The sequence below is a fragment of the Petromyzon marinus genome, chromosome 6 (assembly GCF_048934315.1).
Source record: "Petromyzon marinus isolate PM22_M1 ecotype Great Lakes invasive population chromosome 6, UKy_Petmar_22M1.pri1.0, whole genome shotgun sequence".
In the NCBI taxonomy this organism is placed as follows: Eukaryota; Metazoa; Chordata; class Hyperoartia; order Petromyzontiformes; family Petromyzontidae; genus Petromyzon; species Petromyzon marinus.
In genome coordinates this window covers 13,402,935-13,428,122 of record NC_133672.1, presented here as the reverse complement: position 1 = coordinate 13,428,122, position 25,188 = coordinate 13,402,935, and the positions used below count along the sequence as shown (strand labels likewise).

General features: G+C 47.1%; 1 pseudogene; it reads left to right on the top strand.

The window, feature by feature from the left end:
• The window catches only part of LOC116939454 (serine/threonine-protein kinase D3-like), a 66,441-nt pseudogene extending 42,094 nt beyond the window's left edge, over positions 1 to 24,347 (top strand).
• Positions 24,348 to 25,188: the final 841 nt, after the last annotated feature.

Genomic DNA, 25,188 nt, shown 5'->3' with positions numbered 1-25,188 from the left:
CGTGACTTTACCCAATAGAACCAAAGAGTATGCATAGGTCTTGCGGCTTCCTCATAGCAAGGCTGTGTTGTCGCTGCAACATGTGTCAGGAGGCATGCTGAGATCTGCTCTCGCTTCACGTCACCATTTGTTTGGGGAGATGCCTTGGGATGAGAACCTCTGCACATCTCCCAGCTCGAATGAGTCACATTGACAGCGTGTGTTTAGGTAGCACGCACGCTCAAACGCACGCGATCCTTGAAACTCCCACGCAATGCCCGCAGGGTCCAGTCGTAGTGGCTGGGAACACCCGTGGGATTCTTGATTAGTCACGATCATTCTCGTCGCGGGTTTCGATTTGAGCTGCATTTTAAGTTACGAGACTTTATACTGAGCTGTTCTGGTGTTCGCCTCGGCACAAAGATATTCACGTTAGTAATGTTTTTTTCAGTTGCCTTTTGTCAGACTAAATGTTTCAGACATCAGCCATGTGGTTGGCCTTTCTTCGTAGCATACATTCGGTGCAATTGCAAGGACTTGCTATTGGATCTTATAAGCAGCAGCAAAGGAAAGGAGGGTGATGTGGTGGCATTCCGGATGACTGGCGACAGACGCCAAGTGTCTGTCGCCAGTCCATGAAAGTTATCTCACCACATCTGGTGGCGCAGGCAAAACAATGTGAAGTAAAAACTGTCCTTGGCCCCCAACCTGCCTGGCCAGAGGTAATTACCGCCGGTCACGGTGATTCACTCAGACTTGAACTACATTTTTTCCCCCCCTGCCTTCCACTCCTGCCTGTGAAATGTACCCATGTAGTGAGCTCAAACTCAGGGTAGTGTACAGCGGTGTCACGCACAGGGTGCATATGGTTGCTTTGTCGTGTGAACATTCAGCCATTTTGTCAACCGACCACCGGATGAAGGCCTCCTGACACCATGTTAGCTATAGGGATTGTTTATAATTCACCATGCTGGTAAATACGTGTTAGAGTGTGGGAGCCAGGATCGGTATAGATATCACTTGCCACTGATGTTAACCTTTTCCTGAAATCAAAATTCACTTAGCTGGGATTAGTAGTGCAGTGCAATAACCACTACACTACCACTTGTGCCCACCTTCACAAAAGGTTTTGAGTATTTGAGTGAATTTATATTATGGATTCACTCCCCCCCCCCCGACCACAAAATCAGTTTTTACACACATGCCAATGCATGTATGGTGTGCTTTAATATTGATATTAATTTATGAATCTATGTATTGTTTCACCTCTATCACAAAATACTTTCCGTAATGGGTACAACTAAAGTTTTACCATTTGACTCACCAATTTGCTGTTCTGGCTAAAGCACTAATTGTTGCGTGGTCGCGCTGCAATGGATTACGCTTTGCGCTATGATCTCGACTGCCTGGGTTTGACTCTTGGCCATGGATAACATCAGTGGAACTCGAGTTTCCATGGTTCAACTTGGCCGAAAATGAGCACCTATTGCAGTGTGTGAACATTCGTGGTAGGGAGGCAAAGGTGGCCGGGTTTGATTCCTTCATAGGGGCTTGCTAATAGTGCTCCAAAAGTCTGCTAATAGTGATACGGGTGAAATGTTGTCATGTGCATGCGTGTGTGCTCGTCTTTGTGTGTGTGGCTGTGGGGAGTGGTAGTTTAGCGGTTAGCGTGCTGCACTACAAACCCGGACACTGCAGTTATATTCCCACTCGTGGCCAACACCAGTCACGATTATCTGAATCGGTCTTGGGCCTCCCCTAGGTCGACTCAGCTTCAAACGAGGACCTGGTGCGATGTGTAAAAATATCGCTACTGGGGAGACAAAGATGGTCAGGGGTAGTGCTGGACACCCAACCCCCTCGTGTACCATGCCGGCCTTCATAGGTGCCCGCTTAAAAGCACTTTTCCCAACAGTTTGTTGAAGGCTATGCGGGGGATCTTTGTCTTTGTGCGTGGCTATGGCGTGCACTTCGTGTGTGAAGGCTGTGGACTCAACTACCACAAGCGCTGCGCATTCAAGATCCCCAACAACTGCAGCGGCATGCGCAAGCGACGGCAGTCCACGCACTCGACAGGAAGCTCCGACGACTCGTGCTCCCTGGTGAGCGTTGCTCGACACGCGCCGCCATCCTTGCTCAGTCAAAGCGGGGTGTCTCTTTTGTTGTTTGGCATCTCCCAGAGTGTGATCTGGCTCGCACCAAATAACACCTTGAGTACCACTATGGTAATTTTAGTGCAGTCGTCGACAGCAGCAGTTTCTGCACCACTTTCTATTGTTAAAAAAAAAGAATGTAGTTGTCCAAATGTGGATACGTCTAATTGCTGCTCCCACTAGGGTGTAACTGGGATTGTGACGTCCATTTGGATCGCAGACAGTTGTCACATAGTGGAGGTTGTGTGCTCTGTTAGACCAAGCATTGATGATAAAACACACTATTTGATAAAATAAATTGCGTTGGTTCGACACAACTCTGTCATTTTGCCATTGCCTCTAGCCACGTGATCATAGTTATGCAGAAAAATGTATCATGGTCTTTTCCAACATATGGGTGTGCAAACCACCAACCTCTCTGTGCTTGTGTCTGTTTCTGCTCAAGCTTGGAACGCTGCGAATATAAGGTTCAACTATTTTTTCCCCTCTCGCAATTGCTAGAAGCTTACTTTTAAAGTGAAATGCCAAAGCTCGCTCTTTTTGCTGATTTCAAAGCAGTTGTGGGTGTGGGAGCAGAGGCTTGCTACAAAAGGCTGTCTCCTCCCCTGTCAGAGAAATTGTGATAAATGATTTTTTTTTAAACTCATATGGATGTATTTTTCGATTTAAAGCTTTCGTGACTGCAAGGATTCATCTTCTTGGTTCGTTCGGTAAAGTCACGTAGAATGAGAATAAAACATTAAAACAAAATAAGACAATAAAATTCTCACGACGTTTTGGCTACAACACAAGTAGCCTTAAATTTCGATTTAAAGCTTTCGTGACTGCAATGATTCATCTTCTTTGGTTCTTTCGGTAAAGTCACGTAGAATGAGAATAAAATAATAAATTGATAAAATAAAATAACACAATAATATTCTCACGACGTTTCGGCCACAACACAAGCGGCCTTCATCAGGTGAAGGGACGAGACTGTCTGGTAGGACAGCGCTGTCCTCCAGACAGTCTCGTCCCCTTCACCTGATGAAGGCCGCTTGTGTTATGGCCGAAACGTCGTGAGAATATTATTGTGTTATTTTATTTTATCAATTTATTATTTTATTCTCATTCTACGTGACTTTACCGAAAGAACCAAAGAAGACAAGTAGCCTTCTTCAGGTGAAGGAACAGAAATGTCGGGACGACAGCGGTTCATTGAAGCGACAGCTTGCCTTATTTTGTTTTATTGTTTTATTCTCATGTGAATGTGTTTTTTTTACTCTAAATACTATCCGAGCTATATTGACAGTTTTGAGGGGGACTGAAGGGGCGTGTTTGTTTATATTTTTTGACTTTGAGAAATGTGGTGTGCGAACATGAACGCCTTGAGTAAATTCTGGAAGGGTGTGGGCATGCTTGCCAGCGTTTTTAACGAAAAAGATGCCTACTTGTTCCATCCCTCGACTTTTTAATCAGGGGTTGCTAATGATAGATGCTTGAATTTTTGAGCTATGTTGTGCCTCCTGTGCCTGAGGCCTAGGCGTGAGGCTCCGAGCCGTCAGTGGTGAAGGGCGGCAAGGCCCGCCTTCTGTGCACACTCAGAAATGTATCGTTCAAATGTGTTCCTTTCAAAAGTTTGCTGAGGAGCATTTTCAGCGACCCAGATGTCCCGACAAATGACGCAGAAAAAATAAAATCGTTCCCAGTGTAATATAACATGCTCGGTGTAATATAACATGAACACAACTTTCATGTAACTTAGATGCGTCTCTCTTTTCTCACATCTTTGTTTTGTGACTCTCTCTCCTCTCCATTTTTCTTTCTTTCTCTCCGTCTCAGACGTCTTCTACCCCCCCTCTCACTCCCCTTGCGTTGTTCTTTATCTGGCTGCTCACACTCTCCTAAGGCTTTCTGTTTCATGGGTAAGCTCTACTTCCCTTATGCACAAACACATTTGCACACCCACACACTTTTATACGGCGTTTTTGGTCAGATTGACATTGTGACTAAAATTAATGTTAGCCCCGTTTGTGTCGGGGTAAAAAAGGAGTGTCTTTGACCCCATCACCAACGGCAGGACACATTGCCATGGTTGACGATGTCACCACGGATAATGTCCGATTGGGTTATAAAACTCAAAGTGGCCAGGCGACTGTGCGAATGATGTGTGGTTTCCCTCTAGTGGACAGAGGTGATGATGGCATCAGCTTTTCACTCCCAAGTCTCGGCTTCCTTGTCGATCAGGCCTCACCGCTTCTCTCTGCTGTTGCTGTTGACTAGTAGTGACCAGCTTGTTTGTGTTAAACTAGTTACGCGGTGTTACAGCGTTGGTGGTGGTGCACAAGCACAAATAACCCCCAAAAATCGCAACTTTGTTCTGCAGTATTCGAACATGATGATATTTATAAAATCAGGGGTCCCCAATTTCAACTTTATGAATGGCCCCAGGGTGGTAGAGATTTGGGGCAAGTGGGTTAGCTTAGCTTGAGGATTAGGGGCGCCTCATCTTGGATTTTGCCCCACGGCTCTCAACCCCCATGCAGTTGCCCTAAATGGCCCTGAAACTCTGCAGCAACACACAGGAATGTCAGGGGCCGCGTGAGACACAGTTGACTTGTCATGCACGTGAGGATTGTGACTCTGGGTGCTGCTTAAGAATGCTGAAATGTACGTAAATATTCGACAGCAGTCAGTTGTATGTTTCAAAAAGGATGAAAAAAATGTGTATAGGGCACAATGCCTTGGTGTATTATGCAAAAATCCATCAGCAATTACTGAAGAGGTGCATTGTGATTCTCTTGTCTTAGATCACCATCAAAATACATTTGAGCAAATGTGACTAATTGAAAGCAGCAGTCATGCAGTGATAGACAACAATAACAGAGATAGACAGCCGTGGGCCGTCTTCAGCAGTCGGCTGCCACCATGTACGATAGGTCAACTGTGTCTAATGTGGCTCCTGACATCGATTTTGTCATCACACCCTGGGCCTTGTGTAAAAAACAATTACTCAGAATTATGTATGTTGGTACATTTAAAGGTAAACAGTTCTTGTAGATATCCTGAAGTAAGGGGTAGACCGGTTACAAAAATATTCACAAACTGCATGAGGAGTGAGCATCCTAAATTGGATTTTGCTAGCCACGGCCAACATCAGCGGCTAACGACATCTGAACCGGTCCCCTCCCTTCCCGCTTCATCAACCCGCCGCCACTAGCGTTATCGATAAATACACTTGCTATTTATCAACCCAAAATGAAACAAACGCCGCAGGCGACAATCTCACGCGGAAACCCACGAACCATTGCACGCGAAGATCCTGCCAGGGTTGCCCGTGTACGAAAACCCCGTGACACCATGTGCGGCTGCCCCCTCGCCCCCGGGCCCCGGCCTCGCTCTCCCGCCCCGCCCTGGCAGCGCTCGGACAGCACGCCGCTGGCGTGGCGCGACAAGCGCACGGCCTCGTGGAGCGGCCGCCCCGTGTGGGTGGACCGTGCCGTGGCGGGCAAGGTGAAGGTGCCGCACACGTTCGTGACCCACTCCTACAAGCTCCCCACCATGTGCCAGCACTGCCGTCGCCTGCTCAAAGGCATCTTCCGCCAGGGGCTGCAATGCAGGGGTACGTGTAACAACAACAACACCACAGTACCTGTGCCCGGGCTATGTGCACTTTGAGGCCACGTGAAGTGTCGAACGCCCGCTGACGGGAGGTCACGGGGCAGAGCCAGGTGCCGTGGGTTGACTGACTGCAGTGGCTCGCAGATGCACCGTCTGTGCCCCCTACTATGCCAACTTGCTGTGTTTTGGCCACCCGGCGCTCATTGTTTGTGAGCATCGCTCCTTTGCCCTCCGCTGTTGTATGTGCGCACACGCACGCACATCCCGCCAGTGCATGAGTGTGCTGCACTGGCACATTTAGAAATGTTCAATACAGTTGCACAGCTTGCGCCCGAAGGCACAAAACGCAATAGGGGCCAGCAACAGAATATCACCGTCAAAGTTGTAAGAGATAAGAGTTCACACGTTGATTGAGTCAAACAACGGTTGTTGTGAGAGTTTTGGAGAATGGACGATGGGACGGAATTCCAAAGTGGGAGCATTGCGAGGGAACAATTGGAAAGGGAAAAGTGAGGTGACCTGCAGTGTTGGTAGTTGAACGCAGTGTGGTTGAGACGAAACAAGTCAGTCTGGTGGGCCAAGCCCTCAACAACACAGGTGGAGGAATCGATGAGTGAATTTTACGGGAGGAGTAACCATGGTAGCAGCAATAGATGCGTGACAAGGAGACGTATGGCTGCCGGTGAGCGAGTGACGTCTGTGTGCACACGTGCATCTTGTGCCACAGTGTCCAGTGTCATCAATACAAGTGACAAGTTGCATAAAACACATTTAGTCTGTTGTGGGTTTTTTTTTACCCCTGAACTTGTTTTTTTGTAAATGACAGGCGAGTGAAACGTTCTACTTGAGCTGCTAGTGCCCATTGCCCTGTCTGCATGTGTACATTTCACATGGAAGAAACACAGCAAGTCGTGAACGTATTTTTATAGACTCAAAACAGTTTGAATGTAGTTTACGAGCAAAGCTAATGCTTCGTGTTTATTCGTGGTGGATGTGGGTTGCACACCTCCTCTGCAGCTGCTGTGTTAAGTGCGTGATGCGTTGTGACTGTGTCCCACAGACTGCAAGTTTAACTGTCACAATCGCTGTGCCGCCAAGGTACCCAAGGAGTGCATTGGCGAAACACTTTTCAATGGAGGTAGGGTCCTGTTCTATGCGACGTCCTCTTCTAAATATTCTTCACAGTCTCAAAATGCGCTTCAGTTGTGAATACATTTTTGGAGTGGACTGGTTGTTCAGCAGTTAAATGCGCACTGTGCTTTGAATCCGGTGACCCGAGTTAGATTCCTGGCCATGGCCAACGCCAATGGCGAGCAGGGGCGGAGCTACAGGGGGGGCTGGGGGGGGCTTAGCCCCCCCTGAAATTTTGGGAAAGTCGATAATCGGGATAACCGGATATCCAGCTGCTGCAAAATGCTGGCTGCCACCTTGTGCTACCCTGCAGGCTGCCACCTTGTGCTGCCACCTTGTGCTGCCCTGCAGGCTGCCACCTTGTGCTGCCACCTTGTGCTGCCCTGCAAGCTGCCACCTTGTGCTGCCCTGCAGGCTGCCACCTTGTGCTGCCCTGCAGGCTGCCACCTTGTGCTGCCCTGCAGGCTGCCACCTTGTGCTGCCCTGCAGGCTGCCACCTCGTGTGCTGCCCTGCAGGCTGCCACCTTGTGCTGCCCTGCAGGCTGCCACCTTGTGCTGCCACCTTGTGCTGCCCTGCAGGCTGCCACCTCGTGTGCTGCCCTGCAGGCTGCCACCTCGTGTGCTTTGCCCTGCAGGCTGCCACCTCGTGTGCTGCCCTGCAGGCTGCCACCTTGTGCTGCCCTGCAGGCTGCCACCTTGTGCTGCCCTGCAGGCTGCTTGAGCGGCAGAACTTATCGAACTTATTAGCCACATCGGCGGCTCCGACCTATTAATAAACTCTGCGTTCAAATCCAATAGAATTTGTTTTATACATTTGTGGCGCCCATTGGAAAACATTACACTGGATATCTCAGAATATTGAAGTCAGCCCCCCCAAAGTCAAAATCCTGGCTCCGCCCCTGATGGCGAGTGATATCTGTACTGATCCCAATACCCCTACTTCACCATCCCGCAGTGACCTGCATGTTGGAGAATTGTCAAACAGCTCCCATGACCCGACACTGCGTGGGGAGGCCTTCATCCAGCAGTGGATTGACAAATGGATGTCAATTATTATTTATGTATTTAAACAATCTGTTTTGGCGAAGTGACGCCAGGGACTTGTTTGCATGTCACCTGCCACTGATTCAACTCGGGTCACATAGTTCAATCGTGCAGTGGCCCCTGCCGCAGTCCGTAGCTCGTAATTGATATTGCCCGCTCGTGGATTCGTGCTAACCCACGCACCTGCGATTGGGCGCGTTGTGCTCGTCGCGTGCGCCGGGTAGGAGAGAGCGACGTGGTGATGGAGGAGAACAGCGACGACAGCAGCGGGAGGAGCAGCGAGCCCGACCCGCAGGGCGACGTCGACATGCCAGAAGACGCCGACCCGGACTTGTTTCCTGACCGCCCAATCGGGTGAGACGTGCGGAACCTGTCGCCGTGTGAGGGCGGACGCCCGAGTTAAAGGGATAAAGCAAAACGAGGATCGGGCCATCTCTCGTGTCAACTCTTCCGTCCTCGGCTTGTGTGTGCCTGTGTCTGTGTATGTGCGTGTGCACTTCAAAAGGCAAACTGCAAGCAACATCCCGCTGATGCGCGTGATTCAGTCGGTGCGGCAGACGAAACGGCGGTCAAGCACCGTGCTGCGCGAGGGCTGGATGGTTCACTTCACCAACAAGGACAACCTCGTGAGAGCCACACACGCAGCAGGAACCACAGCAGCACGATTTAAATCACTGTGCTTAATGCACAAAGCACTCCTTCAGCGATTGCTTTAATATATCACCGATAAACTGCAGCTTTACATTACTTCTCAGAGTTTGAGGTCCTCGCACGTGACCGGGCTCCTCTGTCAGCCACGCTTACGCCAGAAAGTTTTGGAGCTCGAAGTTTTTCGGTCCTTGGCTCTCACATTTGGAACACTCTGCCTCTAGAACTGCACCCTGACCGCAGATATTCTCCCATTTAAAAAGCAACTAAAAACATAATTATTACCTATGATATGTTCGATAAACTAGAGCTTTATATAATTTTTTTTATTATGTACGGTGCTCTCTGCAGCCCTTTGTTGGGTCCGCTGCGCCTTATAATAAAGTAAAATGTATGTACGTATGTTGAATTTTTTTTGCACCGTACGAAGCCAACCATGCTAATCAGAGGTGCAGGTTACCGAGCTCGTAGCATAGCGCACTAACCGTTACACGACCACTCGTGCATGCAACAATAACAACAACAATCGCCATTCGCCACTAAGTGGCGGTGACGTCACCACGACGCTTGTGCCAGGCCATGTGCACCTTGAGGCCACGTGAAGTGTCGAACGCCCGCTGGCAGGAGGTCACGGGGCAGACCCAGGTGCCACGGGTCGACTGACTGAGATGACTGGCTGATGCACCACCTGTGCCCCCTACTGTGCCAACCTCCTGTGCTTTAGCCACCCGGCGCTCCGCTCGTTGTTGTGAGCGTCGCTCCTCCGCCGTTGTTGTTGGAGGGCGACTGCCTCCAACTGCCCAGTAGCGTCCTTCATGAGCCTCCTCCACAGAGGCCGATCTTGACACCGCTGGTACCAGTCATCGGCAAGTCCACTCAGCTCCACGTCCTCCTGTACCACATCACTCCATCTCTTCTCTAGCCCGTGCTGCGCCCGTTTAGCCCCCTCGATCCGGCCGAACAAAAGCTGTTTCGGCATGCGGTGGCTGGGCATGCGGGCTACATGACCCAGCCATCGCAGCCTTGCCTGCCGGAGGAGCTCACCGATGGGACCTTGCCCAGATCTTTCAAGGATTTGTGAGCTCCTCACACAATCCAGCCTGGTTAAACCCAGGATGGATCGTAGGCAGGCTAGCCTAAATGTTTCTAACCGGCGAAGATGTTCCATTAAGCGCACATACACACACACATGTGCGCACACGCACATTCTTTTCTCACTTGGATTGTGCGTTGCGCCTGCAGAGGAAGAGGCACTATTGGCGCTTGGACTGCAAGTGCATCACTCTCTTCCAATCGGACACGGGCAGCAAGTACTACAAGGTACCGCGCTTTTAGTCTCGGCTTCTGCTGCACACGCCATTGTTACGTGAGACATGCAGTGATGTACTGCTGATGAAACAAATACAACAATGTTGTAAGATTTGTACGTATGCCATGTGAATGAAATTGCTAATTACAAGCTTATTGTCCTTCCCTTAAGAAGGGATATTTTGAAATGGGATAGCTGAAAGGATAAGACTCGGGAGGAAACATCAGCACAACCGGTGTGTGCGGGGGTGCACGGTGTGCCACCAGAATTTAACACCCGAGCACCTCACCCAGCTCCACCACCAGCTCCACCACACTAACATTTTGTTTATGCAAGAGGACATGGCAAACGCATCACCACAAATGGCTGTTTCCAGGACCACCTGCGGGATGGTTTTTGATGGCGTCTATCAACAACCCCTTTGGAAAGTTCACCGTGAGCCGACGCCTCCGCCTGACCCGTTCTCCCGCTCACGATCTCCACCAGGAAATCCCGCTGTCGGAGGTCCTGCGCGTGGAGGCTGCCCATAGCTTCACCATGCTGGGCCCGCAGAGCCGCCCCCACTGCTTCGAGCTCATCACCTCCACCATGGAATACTACGTGGGCGAGAACCTGGGCCTTGCCGCCAAGGTGGAGTCCGGTGCCGACGGCGACGCAAAGGCCGTGATGCGGCCCAAGGAAGGGGGTGGCCGCGGTGGCTCGAGCCGCGACTACAGCCTGCTCAACTCGGGCCTCGGCGCCGAGGTGGCGCACGCGTGGGAAATGGCCATCCGGCACGCCCTCATGCCCGTCATGCCACAGCAGCCAGCCAACGCCTCTTCCGCCACGGGCGCCAAATCACACGGTCAGTGGCAGCACCGGGAGCTTAGGATTGCCACGGCCAGTCGGGGGAAGGGCATGCCGCACGAGTGGTGGCAATGTGGGGTAGAACATAAGACTCAGGATTGTGTTGCACTGGGGCAATTTAAAGCAGTTGTCATCAGCAATCATCACGAATGGATGTGTATCAAAGGGTGGGGGGGGGGGTGGTGTGAGCGAAGGGACGGTAGAGATGTTAAATACCTCGCCTGGTATGAAGGAGGGTCGTGAGTTCAATCCCGACCTTTTTGTTTGGAGTTTTCGTGTTCTCCCCATGGTCGTGTGGATTTTTTTACGGTCCTCCGGTTTTTCCCTCCACATTTATAAACACGCATTTAGAGTATTTGGCCGCAATAATTTTTCACGTGATAAGCCACTTCGATGAGATATAATTTGTGGACAGGTCGTTTCTGGAAAAAAAATATATAAAGCTCAATGGGCCTTACCTGTAAAGTCACGTAGAAGGGAAACAATAAAATAATAAAAATATAAAACAATAAAATTCTCACGACGTTTCGACTGCAACACAAGCAATCATCATCAGGTGTGAAAACCACCTGATGATGAATTGTTGTGGTTTTCATACCTGATGATGATTGCTTGTGTTGCAGTCGAAACGTCGTGAGAATTTTATTGTTTTATATTTTTATTTTATTGTTTCCCTTCTATGTGACTTTAACGAAAGAACCAAGAATATGAATCCCTGCAGTCACGACAGCTTTAAATCAAAATTTGGGCCTTAGCTGGTAAAATAAAAATAGGTAATAGTGAGGTAAATCGTTATTAGAAGCATCCATTATTTCCTTCCATAAATACCACCCCCCACCGTTGGACAGAAAACGTGTTATCACTAAGACGTGTTATCACTAAGACGTGTTACCACTAAGACGTGTTATCACTAAGACGTGTTACCACTAAGACGTGTTATCACTAAGACGTGTTATCACTAAGACGTGTTATCACTAAGACGTGTTATCACTAAGACGCGTGTTATCACTAACACGTGTTACCACTAAGACGTGTTATCACTAAGACGTGTTATCACTAAGACGCGTGTTATCACTAACACGTGTTACCACTAAGACGTGTTATCACTAAGACGTGTTATCACTAAGACGTGTTATCACTAACACGTGTTATCACTAAGACGTGTGTTATCACTAAGACGTGTTACCACTAAGACGTGTGTTATCACTAAGACGTGTTATCACTAAGACGTGTGTTATCACTAACACGTGTTACCACTAAGACGTGTTATCACTAAGACGTGTGTTATCACTAACACGTGTTACCACTAAGACGCGTGTTATCACTAACACGTGTTATCACTAAGACGTGTTATCACTAAGACGTGTTATCACTAAGACGTGTGTTATCACTAAGACGCGTGTTATCACTAAGACGTGTGTTATCACTAAGACGTGTTTTATCACTAAGACGTGTTACCACTAAGACGCGTGTTATCACTAAGACGCGTGTTATCACTAACACATGTTATCACTAAGACGTGTTATCACTAAGACGTGTTATCACTAAGATGCGTGTTATCACTAAGACGCGTGTTACCACTAAGACGTGTTACCACTAAGACGTGTTACCACTAACACGTGTTATCACTAAGACGTGTGTTATCACTAACACGTGTTATCACTAAGACGTGTTACCACTAACACGTGTTATCACTAAGACGTGTTACCACTAAGACGTGTTACCACTAAGACGCGTGTTACCACTAAGACGTGTTATCACTAAGACGTGTTATCACTAAGACGTGTTACCACTAAGACGTGTTACCACTAAGACGCGTGTTATCACTAAGACGTGTTATCACTAAGACGCGTGTTACCACTAAGACGCATGTTACCACTAAGACGCGTGTTATCACTAAGACGCGTGTTACCACTAAGACGTGTTATCACTAAGACGCGTGTTATCACTAACACGTGTTACCACTAAGACGTGTTATCACTAAGACGTGTTATCACTAAGACGCGTGTTATCACTAACACGTGTTACCACTAAGACGTGTTATCACTAAGACGCGTGTTATCACTAACACGTGTTACCACTAAGACGTGTTATCACTAAGACGCGTGTTATCACTAACACGTGTTACCACTAAGACGTGTTATCACTAAGACGTGTTATCACTAAGACGCGTGTTATCACTAACACGTGTTACTACTAAGACGTGTTATCACTAAGACGTGTTATCACTAAGACGTGTTATCACTAACACGTGTTATCACTAAGACGTGTGTTATCACTAAGACGTGTTACCACTAAGACGTGTGTTATCACTAAGACGTGTTATCACTAAGACGTGTGTTATCACTAACACGTGTTACCACTAAGACGTGTTATCACTAAGACGTGTGTTATCACTAACACGTGTTACCACTAAGACGCGTGTTATCACTAACACGTGTTATCACTAAGACGTGTTATCACTAAGACGTGTTATCACTAAGACGTGTGTTATCACTAAGACGCGTGTTATCACTAAGACGTGTGTTATCACTAAGACGTGTTTTATCACTAAGACGTGTTACCACTAAGACGCGTGTTATCACTAAGACGCGTGTTATCACTAACACATGTTATCACTAAGACGTGTTATCACTAAGACGTGTTATCACTAAGATGCGTGTTATCACTAAGACGCGTGTTACCACTAAGACGTGTTACCACTAACACGTGTTATCACTAAGACGTGTGTTATCACTAACACGTGTTGTCACTAAGACGTGTTACCACTAACACGTGTTATCACTAAGACGTGTTACCACTAAGACGTGTTACCACTAAGACGCGTGTTATCACTAAGACGTGTTATCACTAAGACGTGTTATCACTAAGACGTGTTACCACTAAGACGTGTTACCACTAAGACGCGTGTTATCACTAAGACGTGTTATCACTAAGACGCGTGTTACCACTAAGACGCATGTTACCACTAAGACGCGTGTTATCACTAAGACGCGTGTTACCACTAAGACGTGTGTTATCACTAAGACGTGTTATCACTAAGACGCGTGTTATCACTAAGACGTGTTACCACTAAGACGTGTTATCACTAAGACGCATGTTACCACTAAGACGCGTGTTACCACTAAGACGTGTGTTATCACTAAGACGTGTTACCACTAACACGTGTTATCACTAAGACGTGTTACCACTAACACGTATTATCACTAAGACGTGTGTTATCACTAAGACGTGTGTTATCACTAAGACGTGTTATCACTAAGACGCGTGTTACCACTAAGACGTGTTATCACTAAGACGTGTTACCACTAAGATGCGTGTTATCACTAAGACGCGTGTTATCACTAAGACGCGTGTTACCACTAAGACGTGTTATCACTAAGACGCGTGTTATCACTAATACGCGTGTTATCACTAAGACATGTGTTATCACTAAGACTTGTGTTATCACTAAGACGTGTTATCACTAAGATGCGTGTTATCACTAAGACGCGTGTTATCACTAAGACGTGTGTTACCACTAAGACGTGTTACCACTAACACGTGTTACCACTAACACGTGTTATCACTAACACGTGTTACCACTAAGACGCGTGTTATCACTAACGCGTGTTATCACTAACGCGTGTTACCACTAACACGTGTTACCACTAAGACGCGTGTTATCACTCACGCGTGTTATCACTCACGCGTGTTATCACTAAGACGTGTTATCACTAACACGTGTTATCACTAAGACGTGTTATCACTAAGACGTGTGTTATCACTAAGACGCGTGTTATCACTAAGACGTGTTACCACTAACACGTGTTACCACTAACACGTGTTACCACTAAGACGTGTTACCACTAAGACGCGTGTTATCACTAACGCGTGTTATCACTAAGACGTGTGTTATCACTAAGACGTGTGTTATCACTAAAACGTGTGTTACCACTAAGACGCGTGTTATCACTAACGCGTGTTATCACTAAGACGTGTGTTATCACTAAGACGTGTGTTATCACTAAAACGTGTGTTACCACTAAGACGCGTGTTATCACTAACGCGTGTTATCACTAAGACGTGTGTTATCACTAAAACGTGTGTTATCACTAAGACGTGTTACCACTAACACGTGTTACCACTAACACGTGTTACCACTAACACGTGTTACCACTAAGACGTGTGTTATCACTAACGCGTGTTATCACTAAGACGTGTGTTATCACTAACGCGTGTTATCGCTAACACGTGTGTTATCGCTAACGCGTGTTATCACTAAAACGTGTGTTACCACTAAGACGTGTGTTATCACTAAGACGTGTGTTATCACTAACGCGTGTTATCACTAACGCGTGTTATCACTAACGCGTGTTATCGCTAAAACGTGTGTTACCGCTAAGACGTGTGTTATCGCTAAGACGTGTGTTATCGCTAAGACGTGTTATCGCTAAGACGTGTTATCGCTAAGACGCGTGTTACCGCTAACACGCGTGTTACCGCTAACACGCGTGTTATCACTAAGAGTGGATGATGCGTTGAGATCGGCCAATGGCATTTCGGGTTAACGGTGTTACTTGTTGTTGCAGCGGAGGTGTGCGTGAGCTTCTCCATGTCCAACTGCAAGATCCAGGAGAACGTGGTGAGTAGCGGCGTACACTCATGCAGACTGCTATTTGATATCCACATGACAGGAGAATATGACGGTGAATTAAGAATCTGAGGGCTAGAGGAAGGTTGGCAATAATATTGTTTGGTTGGTGGTGCCTGTTTCCGAACATGACACTTATTTGAGAAGCCGTATTCGGTGACATGCCAATACTGACATCCTTGTTTGGTTACTTCCTGGTTTGTTTTTCTGACTTCCAGGATCTTGGCTAAATTTAGTTATGAGAAATGCCCTTTAACTTGCCGGTGAGTTTAAACAATAATAATTGTCACGTTAAACGCTTGTACATGTGACAATTAATTTGTTTTGGCTGTGTTGGGTGGTGGAGAGAGTCTTGGCAATACAAACTGGTTCAGATCATTACGTTGCCTAACCCAAAAATAAATTAGGAATCCACCTAAACTTCATTTTAGAAAACCGGCCAGTGTTAATTTTTTTTTTTTTCCCGGGAGCTCGTATAACGTTGGTTGGCGCGTTGTGGCATTTTCAGGACATCAGCAGTATTTACCAGATCTTCCCCAACGAGGTTCTGGGCTCGGGCCAGTTCGGAGTGGTGTATGGAGGTGAGGGTACCATGCGTGTGCCGTAACTGCGCGCACCGTCGCACACTTTGCCTTTCATCAAACTCGCAGACTCACTCCGCAATGTACAAGCATAGTTGACAGCAGTCACGTAGCTTACTACCATACTTCGCCACGCTGGTTTGTGCAGGCAAATGAAGGGGGAGATGGGCTAGGGGTGCAGGATCGGTGCAAATAATTGCCTGTCACCTCCGATTAACACGGAGGTATATACATACGTCACTGACGTTAGCCGCGGCCGGGAATGGAACTCGAATCATTGGGTTTATAGTGGAGTGTGCTAACCACTGTGACACTGTTCCATCAGTGGGCGTGAATATAATCAATTAATATATTGTTATTCTCACGATGCATGCATTGAATCGTCCGTATAATAACCCATTTTTTTAAGATTTCTGAAAATATTATTTAAGATTTCCAAAAATATTAGTTTCAGGCTGATATCAAATCGGGCGGAACCGATGAAATATGAAACGGACATTACAAATGAGACAAAAATCAATTGGTTCTTTTATTAAAGGGACTTCGGCTCATAACAATTGAATTGTGTAGGAGTGAATGCCTACATGCCAGAGTTTCCAGTACTAGCTCTTGGTGAAAGTGGACATTGCATGCTGGTAGAGAAGAACCGTTCGAGGACTACTACTAGGCATGTGTGGCGGTGGTTACGTTGCGGTGTGAGACGACCGGGCGGTTTGGTGGTGTCTGTGTGCACAGGGAAGCACCGTAAGACTGGGCGCGATGTGGCTATCAAGGTGATCGATAAGCTTCGCTTCCCCACCAACGAGGATAGCCAGCTCCGCAACGAGGTGGCCATACTGCAGGTAATCCTGCTCTTGATTCCCCAACAACAGCTGTGATCAATCTGCTGCTGGATGAAGGCCTCCCCCACATCGCGTTTATTGTGCAGTTTTGTCTTTTTTTCTTTACATAATTCACCACACTGGTCAGTCAGGGTTGGCAAAAGGGGGCAGCCAGGATTGGTTCAGATATCACTCGTCACTGATGGTGGCTGTGACCGGGAATGGAACTGGAGGCGGATGCCGAGTTTATGATGCAGTGCGCTAACCACAGTGCCACCGCTCCCACAGTTCTGTAGAAAATATAATATGCACTGCATCAGGGCATTTTGGGTAATAACTTGCTAAACTAACAGACCACAGTCTGTTTCACCACTTTAAATAGACCAAAAGAAATGTGTCCATCAGCCTGTGTGCCTTCCAGCAGCATTGTTTTTAATGAGAACATTCTGGACTGCACTCAACTTTCTAAGTATCATCAGCAGAGTGTCGTTTTAAAACAAAAGGAATGCCACAGAGCTCCATCAGCCTGTTCAGCAGAGTAAGCAAAAGTACAAAATGTAACATGCACTGTTGTGGTGGATTGTGGATAACACGGTAGCAGCATATTCTTGGTTCTTTCGGTAAAGTCACGTAGAAGGGAAACAATAAAATAATAAAAATATAAAACAATAAAATTCTCACGACGTTTCGCTTACAACACAAGCAATCATCATCAGGTGTGAAAACCACAGCAAGAAAATTTGAAAAAAGTGGCGTTTTTTTTTAACGTTAGCACCACGGAGAGCGATTTGACAGTTTGTTCAGATGAACGAGTCCATCTATGTTCGGAAAAGAGGAGGGGGGAGACGAAAAATAATGGATGCGGTCTGAAAGCCACCTTAAGCATGATCAATCAATTAAGATCCGAAATGGTTTATCAAACCCTTCCAATGATTGCTAAGCCAGAATCCATCTTCTCGTTTGAAATTGTCTCTGTGTTTGTATATGTGGATAGCCTCATGAACGAATCTCTCATGGTAGCCAGATGGTAGCAGCAGTCCATTCCATGCAAATACATTTTTTGGTGGCTGCTCCATTTGCAGTGGGGCACAAGCACACGTAACAAAAAACCTCGACACATTTGGCGATAACACTGCCCTTAAAGGAAAACATATAATAGGTGACATTTCGAGCAGATGCTGTAAAGGGAAAGGGCCATCGCCCAAAATGTCCCTCATCTCAACCTGCTGTTTTTAACAACCTCGGCTAGAATGCATTCTCATCCGCGACGTCTTCAGCCAATCACGAAAGCTGCACGATTAACTGCCCACACCCAGTGCAGTAGTCGTGCATGGCGCAACCAACCGTAAAACTTCACAACCCGGCGACATCAGCTCACGAGAAGTATTACGAAGGTGTGCAGTGAATTTGCGGTGCGCGCGTTTTGCACCAGCGCGTGGCGGTGTGGACATCGCCCCGCGGTTTGTTCGCGTCCGTCTCTGCGTTACAGGAGTTGTTTTTATTATTATTATTATTTCATATCGGTTCACGTGTGTGCAAGCATTTTCTCTATATTCTCTGACACAGCTGTATTTACTTCACTGTTGTCGTTTACGTTACGTGAAACATTGTCGTTTGTGGTGACCAACAGGTCGCTCTTGCAAATAAGACTATCCTGGTGTCTTTTGAGTTCGCACCTGGTTAAACAAAACCTCACCTTGATATACGGTGTGTGCCCACGATCCCCCCACAGAGCCTGCAGCACCCGGGCGTGGTCTACCTGCAGAGCATGTTCGAGACGGCGGAGCGCGTCTTCGTGGTCATGGAGAAGCTGCACGGGGACATGCTCGAGATGATCCTGTCCAGCGAACGTGGCCGGTTGCCCGAACGCATTACCAAGTTCTTCATCTCACAGGTGCAGTGTTGGCTCAGAATTAGGTGGCGGTGGGGCCCCCCCCCCCGCACACCTTCAAAAAATATTTGCCTGCTCATTATAAATGACATATACTCCCTCCCCCGCAGGCTTCCACGCGCCACTGCACAGCTGCCTATTGTGCGTGCAGAAAGTGCGTTTTGCGTGCCTGTGTCGGAAGCGAAGCCGCAGCGGGTGTGCACTTTGCATTTGACGTTACGACCGCGGAGATGCGAGCTCAACGCTCGGCCATGCAGCGTGAAACACCCGTGGTGTAGGCAGGCTTGGTTTCGTGGGCATTGTCCCCAGCCTGCCTACATCACAGGTGGGCTGCTGTTGGTAGTTTGCGTTGCAAGTGAACGTGTGCCGCCTGCCCGCCGCTCCGCCGACAGATCCTCATGGCGCTGCGCCACCTGCACTTCAAGAACATCGTGCACTGTGACCTGAAGCCGGAGAACGTGCTGCTCGCCTCCTCGGAGCCCTTCCCGCAGGTCGGCACGCGCTCTCTCACGACGCCGGCGTTCGAGCCGACGTCGAAAAAGCCCACGCTTACGCTTGCCCGCCGCTCCTTTCCACCTTAACCCTCTCGCCCTCGATCCCCTTCCGCCGCAACGCCGCTGTGTTTCGGACGGGCAGGTGAAGCTGTGCGACTTCGGCTTCGCGCGCATCATCGGCGAGAAGTCGTTCCGCCGCTCGGTGGTGGGCACGCCGGCCTACCTGGCGCCCGAGGTGATCCGAAGCAAGCAGGGCTACAACCGCTCGCTCGACATGTGGTCGGTGGGCGTCATCATCTACGTGAGCCTCAGCGGCACCTTCCCCTTCAACGAGGACGAGGACATCAACGAGCAGATCCAGAACGCCGCTTTCATGTTCCCGGCCAACCCCTGGAAGGAGAACTCGCCCGATGGTAGGCGGGGGTGGGAGGATCGCCTTGCGGCGCATGTGTCGTCGTTTTCAGTTCCAGCTCGTACCGCGTGTCTTTTGTACGTCACATACAATTTACTCAGCCACCCCGATACATTAACCACGTGTGCCAAGTGTAGTGTGTCTATGTGGTGTAGCTGTAACTGCTGCAGGCCTACATTTTCAGTAGAGGACAGTGCAGCAAAATAATGGTTTTTGTACTGTTCTATGCTACGTCTGTGCTTCCCGTGAATTTGGCGACCCACTGACAAGGATTGTCAGTTAGTCCCACGACCCACATGGCGTGAGGAAGCCCTCATCCAGCAGTGGATTAGCCAGAAGGGCTGTACGCAGTACACATTTGCGGTACCATCTTCAACGTTTTTTTACATTAAATTTATACTTGTGTGTGTTTTTTTTTTAGCCATCGACTTGATTTCACACCTGCTGCAGGTGAACACCAGGCAGCGCTTCAGTGTGGACAAATCGCTCAGCCATCCATGGCTGCAGGTAAAGATCCCTGCACACACCAAATGCAGATGTAAAGCTCGAGCGAATCTCTGATTTACAGTCGATTCAGAGTCACAATTAAAGAATGGATATGTTTTTAAACATTGTAGGAATTTAATGCTCGAGTAGCAGCTGGGATCATGTAAACCAATCGATCACAATATACGCCTTTAAAATAATACATTTTCCGCACGCGATTCGATGCAAATGTATTGCGAGTGTAAGATTTGAATTTAGTCGGTGAATTGCAATGTACCTTGTCAACTTAAGTTCCAGCGCTTCTGGAACTTGATATTCACTTGCTGTGATTGGGACTGCGCTCACACTTGCCTCTGTGATTGGCGTGCGTGCCTGCATGCCCGTGCACTGCTTGCGTGCGTCCACGTTCCACTCGCAGGACTTCCAAACGTGGCTGGACCTGCGAACGTTGGAGACGCGCCTGGGCACGCGCTACCTGACGCACGAGAGCGACGATGCACGCTGGATGCAGTTTGCGCGCACGAGCAAGACTTGCGTGCCCGCGCACCTTGTGCCCGAGCGCCAGCCCGATGGGATCGACTCTGACCCGGAGGATGCCGAGTCGCAGCGCATAACGCGCCTCTAACCACCCACGCGCCCACCCACCCGCTCGCTGAACCGCTCGCCCCCCCGCTGGCACGCGGGAAATGGCAGCACGGACATTGGCCCTGCACATCGGTGCGTTTGCAGGATGTGTCTGCCTGCCTTGCCTGCCATTTGAACGTTGGGCAGGACCTGCAGCTGCTTGCACGAACAAAGGGATGAACTGCGAATTTATCGCTCTGGCAAGGGCGCAAGAGACATTGCAAACACACCTTTCACTCGATCGTTTATTCTTGAGGGTATTTGCTCTTTTTTTACAGTACGTTTGTTTTTAGATTACAATCCGAAGCAATCAAAAGCTTAAAAAAATAATGTGGACATTATACATTTTGTTTCATTTGAGGAGTAGCAATTCGACCCATTGTTCACTTCACCTTTAGGTTCTGTTCACGTGGGCTTGATTACGGGTGTCAGCGATGGTCTTAATGAGTCGTCAGCGCTACACAGTTATACGGAGGGAAACGCAGCTGCCACCAACACATTTCACCGCCAGTCCCGTCCACAGTGGATCAGATCGTCCAAATCACAGGTTAGTTTACATCCCTTTGAATGGACTCAGAGATTAGTTGGGATTGGGATTATCGAGGAAGACCCCTTGGACCAAGCCGAGTATTTGGTGGAAAACTGAAATGGAGAATGGAAGCAAGCAGTGGAGATGGATGGAGGAGGGGCATATTTAAGAAATGCAGCAGTCAGCACTTGACTCTGCACAATATCGTCTGTCCGTACATATGGAGTGTTTATTTTTCAATAGCTCGAGGATGAAATTATTTTCAACGGGAATGCAGAAGCATTTATCCCCAGGCTGCTGCAAGTATTTTTTTTTGGCACATCATGCTAGGGTTTGGTTCACAAATAAATTCCCACGCAACAATGAGACTGCATTAAACCAGATTCTATTATATTCTTGGTTCTTTCGGTAAAGTCACGTAGAAGGGAAACAATAAAATAATAAAAATGTAAAACAATAAAATCCTCACGACGTTCCGACTGCAACACAAGCAATCATCATCAGGTGTGAAAACCACAACAAGAAAATTCGAAAAAAGTGGCGGTTTTTTAACGTTAGCACCACGGATAGCGATTTGACAGTTTGTTCAGATGGACGAGTCCATCTATGTTTATTATTTTATTGTTTCCCTTCTACGTGACTTTACCGAAAGAACCAAGAATATGAATCCCTGCAGTCACGAAACCTTTAAATCAGATTCTATTAGGCTACCATTTCTCACTTGCGACTGTGATTATTGTCAGCATTGAGGTAACATGCACCAGGATGGCCGTCACAGCAAATTCTTGCCATCGTTTATTTAGGCTATTGAGATTGTCTTGACTGTAAAGTCAATATGCCGAGTCTCCTAGTGACCTTTATTTAGAACTATGTGAGTGTCCAATGAGACCCAAAAAGCAGTAATAGAGACAATGTAGGCTAAAATTCTACTGTACAAAGTAAAGTGCAGATATAAAATCAAAACAAGGCGAGTCTTGGCGGATGGCCAGATGGCTTGTTGCGTGCGTGCTTGGTGTTGCTCATGCAAGAGTGTATCCCACAAATCAGTGACATGCATCCCTTCTCTCACTCCTCCTTCCTCACGTGTTTCCATGCTTGTCAACCCCTTATCAGTGCCCTACCTTATTACAGACCAATTTAGACCTTATTGGTCACCCCGTGCCCTTATGAATATCAACGTTCATCCTAGTCCCATCACAAGGGAGAAACACAAACAGACAAAGAATGTGGTTTGCCCGTATTGAAACGGCTGTATGCCGTATGGACCTGAAAACTAAATTTATCTGTACAAAAATACGGGTAAACCGTATGGGTTGACAGCGATGTGTTTCCAACTCGTGGAGTTTGCCCATTCACTAATTTTTTGAATGTATTTTGCTTTACTTTGCAAATTCTAAACTGCTATTTTAAAGCATTTTTTACACTGTATATATTTTAAAACGTTTACATTGTAATGTTTTTTTTTATTGTGAACATATTTGGTACTTGATCTATTCTGATAAATACAGTGATGTATAGAGGTTGAATGTTTTTCTTAAAATGTTCCAAATCACGTGAAATTAAGCAAGCAACATAACGCATTAAATGGTAGAATGGCAGGAGACAACGCATTTCTTCTATTGCCAAAACTAAAAAAAATCTATTAAATGATTCATAGGTGGTGTGTGTTTTTATACTGTCAAGCATATGACTGAACTGTACTTTAAAAAAAAATGGACACGTGCATCGGCTCAGCACGAATCCACACAAGTCAATCAGTGACAACCAGCACAGTGAGGCTCCACGTCATGGAACACTGGGTACGCTTCAGTGACTGATGAGCCCCGCGAGCAAACTGCTGCATCACTGTTATTCGTGTAACTTCTCTAACAAAACTCATGGAGGATTGCATTGTGGTGTAATGTATATGCAGTATATACACATGCTATAGTTTAGGAGTATGTGTAATTGCAAGCCATGGTGCCTCGGAATGGTCAGCATTATGATAAGACCACAGGGACACTCGAGAGTTAATTCGGGTCACGGGTAGAGGGTTTCGGAGTTGAACGTGCTACCGCCTCCCAATGCTGACCGAGGATGGCCGAGTTAATCTGTATGTACAGGCTGTGAAGGGATGACGCTTTACAGGCGGGTTTGAAGGTGCACGCCTCTGTACGGTAGTTTATTTGTGTATACTTGTAATGGTTTAACACATTTTTATGTTCGATTATGAGTAACGCTGACGATGTATGTTACATTGTAAGTTTGTGTATAATTATTGAGGGTGAACTTAAATGGTTGTTTCCTTAAAAAAATTGATAAAAAGCTGATGGTTGACAGCTCATATCTTTTCATTATCGTAAGGGATGGTTTGTACGTGTTCAAATTCTCTTGGGAATTGTGATTTCGTAATTTTATTGACGCTCACTTTTATGTTGCAAAGATCTGTACACCAGCTGTTCCAAAAGGGCTTTTTAATGCAAGCAGGGAAAGCCATTTCAGTTGGGTAGCATCCATAAATTACATTCTGCATTTAAAACAGATATGTAGCCTATACAGTAGTTAACTTGATGGCCGTGCCAAATGTAGACTGCGGTAGTACTGACGAGCTGGGCATGTTGCATAAAACACAAAAATGTACAGCCCCTTTGTCAAGCCACTGTTTGATAATGGGGGGGTTAAAGGTATTTACCACGCAGCTCCGTGTGTTGAAGGGATTGGCCCAGAACCGATCCAGCTATCACTCGCCACTGATGTTCGCTCTGGCCAGGAATCGTACTCAGGTGGCAGGATTGCACAGCGCAGTGCACGGATCTGTACCACAGTTCCCACCCCACAATGACCAAGGGCAAATGCCCTGAAGTGGTTTAATGTAACTTGCTGCTGGTTCACACACACACACGGCAGTTACAGTACCCGTAATGGTTATCATGACCGTGGGTTCCACTTAAAACACAGTGTTGTAAATAATTGCATATTCACACAAGTAGTGTAGTAACATGCGAAATGTAGATAACTTATAAGAACTGCACACGGAAAAAATACAATTAAGTGTATTTTGCTACCAGCTCTTTTTAAATCCAGAACATGCTGTATCTAATTAGATTGTGGCTACTCGTAGAATGGCCGGTGGTTTAACTGAAAACACGTTGACAGTCGAGCTTTAAATAAAAAAAAACAATAAGGGGAACAGTGAATTGTGTTTTGAATTTTTCGTGAATAGTCATTTTAGTTTGTCGTGAAATATTTTTTTTCCAGGGACTATCGATACCAAATAAATGAAACTGAAACCAAATGTAACGTTGGGTAAAATGATGGCAAAACGATTCCATCAATAGAGGGCCCGGGTTATTTTTCAGTAAGCTAACAATGAAATGTTAAGAATCTTGAAAACTTGTTGCAGTACTACGCATTGCCCATGACAATGACACGATATTGAAGATTAAGTGATGTGAAAAATACTTAAAAAATAACTTTCAATGGTGGCCGCCATAGCGCCATCGTGACATTGCAGCGACGTCACTAATATCTTAACAGGTGGCACTTGTTCGTTCATCCACGTCGACATCACAAAGTCACACCTAATGTAAAAATAAAGCCACTACATTGATGATGATCATCATTCCAAATGAGACGCTTGAGTCGGGACGGGCGTAATGGGAGGGGGGGGGGGGTAATCGATTCGAATGGATCAGAATAGATTATAATGAATTACAAAGAATATATAACTTCGATTACCTTAGCAAAATTCCCCAGTAATCGTTTAATGTCTTAGGAGTCGATTAATCGACGGATTACTCTCGATTATAGAAACAGATATCTGTCACTGAATGTTGATCGGCATTGGAGGATGGGGGAGAATAACGGGGTGGGTACGTGGTCGTGAACCCCCCACCTTGTATGGCAAGTGCTGTTCGCGAGTAGCCCCTTTAAAGGCCGGCACGGCACACGAGGGGGTGGGTGGCCAGCACCACGCCCGGCCGCCTTTGTCTCCCCATGACCGGCTCTGATAATCGTCACTGGTGTTGGTG